This window comes from Triticum dicoccoides, chromosome 3A (genome assembly GCF_002162155.2).
Source record: "Triticum dicoccoides isolate Atlit2015 ecotype Zavitan chromosome 3A, WEW_v2.0, whole genome shotgun sequence".
NCBI classification, from domain to species: Eukaryota; Viridiplantae; Streptophyta; class Magnoliopsida; order Poales; family Poaceae; genus Triticum; species Triticum dicoccoides.
Window position 1 is genome coordinate 647,204,921 of NC_041384.1, and position 2,440 is coordinate 647,207,360.

Below are 2,440 nucleotides of genomic sequence, written 5' to 3' on the forward strand. Positions count from 1 at the left end.
GCGCGCCGGGGGAGCCCCACCGCAAGTCGCCGCCCTTCGCCGCGGGAGAGTCGAAGCCGCCGCCCGTCGCGCGCCGGGGGAGCCCTGTCGCAGGTCGCCGCCCTTCGCCGCGGGAGAGCCGGAGCCGCCACCCTTCGTTGCGGGAGTCGCCGGCAAATCGCAGCCCGTCGCGCGCCGGGGGAGAGCCGCCACAGGTCGCCACCCTTTCCCACGGGAGAGCCGCCGCCCGTCGTGCGCCTGCCTCTCCTCCTCTGCTGCCGCAGGTACGCCGACGCCTCCCGACAAGCCAGTAAGTTCCCTCCTCCGCTCTCCTGCTGATGCGAGGCTGCTTCGCCTTGGTCCATGCCGCTGCCCCGATGTTCAGGTGAGCAGAGACGCCATGCCGAATTCACCACTGCGGCTGGCCGACCTTGTTTGTTGTAGTTGTTGCCTCAACCGGTGCGTCCCCGTTGTATGGCGATGGCGCGACCGCGGTGGATGTGGTTATGCGTGGCTCACAGAGATCCAAGGGTAAGACAAGTTTCCGCTCATGAAAGGTAAACACCGATTGAGACCACCGTCTAGAGGGTAAGCAGGCGTATCCGTCTATTATTTAGCTTGTGATTTGTGATGTATGTGTGGCGTTGGATAATGTTGTTCTTATTGCAAGTAATCCTTGATTTCTGTTTTTTGGCTCTTCCCAGCCTGGACGTGGGAACGCAGCTCCTTCCTCAATGCTACTTTTCTAAATCGGATCTCTGCAACTCGTGACGATTCAAATCACTAAAGGAACTAGGAGTACTACTTGTTTTATTATAGGTGTCTTCTAATCTAAGAACTACTGAGCAAGATAATTCAGATGGATCTAATTAAGAATCTTGTATCAACGGTGATCAGGGCTGTTTTTACATATGTTTATAGACAACTTGGGCCAAAGCTATGTGTATTGGACGACATGCGCCAAAGCTGTCCATACAGGGCAGATGGTCCTCAAAGCGTGGTGTCGATTTCGCAAGTTGTTAAGTTGATTTGTTAAGTCTATACAGTGCGGACGACCTACTCTATCTATTTAATGGGTAAGTTGATTTCGTTCTGTTGTCTCACCGGCTTAGAGTGTTGTGCATGCGGTGCTTGTTAGAGCTTTGTCCAAACATGTCATTTCCTGTCATACAAACTGCTTTTGCTCGGAGTTATACATGGATGGAACTTTTATGTGTTCACAATACATGATAACAGGGGTTACCATTTTGCGGCTCAGGAGCACACTTTGGATATAACATCATGGGGACAAAAAACATATTAATGGAAAATCAGGTTAAGCAGCACCCTATCTTTTTTTCTCATGCTATATGGGATGCTTGGAACTTTATTATCATTCTCTGATGTCCTGCCTTTGTTTTCAAATATTGATTGGGATCAAAAAATTTACTTGTCCTTTGTACAGAAGCATATGGGAGCTGCATTTGAGAAATGCTCTCACCTTTTGGTTGCAAATATTGAAAAGGTGATATACAATGCACTAACTTTTTGAATCACAGTGAGGTCATTTGATTTTTGCGGTCTTCTCAGCTTTGATTCATGTTGCTACTAGCAAAAGAAATAACTATTTGTGTTGTAGTTTCCCCTGAAAACTTGCACCTATGTAGTTTATTATTGGTACCTGTTTTCTTCATACAACTAGATTGATTTCACATGCTTTCACAAGACAATGTAACTATTTTCTTGTAGTTGTTGTTTACATGGAATCAAGTGAAGACATCGATGATTTTGCAGTATGGATGAAGCTGTATACACACACAAAATTTGAATTTCTTGCCTTGAAATATATTTTTGCAGCATGTATTAAACATGGTGTGTCCAAACATAGACGATAAATGAAAACATGTCTTTTTCTTTGACGTTTCGGCGTGCAGTAACAGTTTCAAATAGGATATACTTGTTTTATTATGATCTCTACACAATATTATTAGCTTGAAAATTGACTATGTGCATTTTTTATTTTACAGACAATAAAATTTTGTACAATATTTGATACATGCATTTGCACGTACACGATTACTAAATCTTGGCATTTTCTTCGAAGTACGAAATCTGTTACAGAGTACTAAGTCTTGATATTTTGTTTGCCACCTAAGAAGAAAATGCCACTCCCGGTGATTATGATTCACGATTTTACTGGTGTTTATTGTTTCGTCGCATGTAAAAGTGATGTGGTGTCTTGCACAGACCTGCTGAAGTTTGTCTTCTAATAGCTGATACATGCCTTCTATATTACTCCCTCCGTCTCAAAATAAGTGTCTCAAGCTTAGTACAATTTTGTACTAAAGTTAGTACAAAGTTGAGACATTTATTTTGGGACGGAGGGAGTATATTTTATGCCTTATTTAAGGTTTAATTTCCAATATATTACAGGTACACCTTTGAGTATATGATACTCCATATATAGCTTGATTCCTTAACC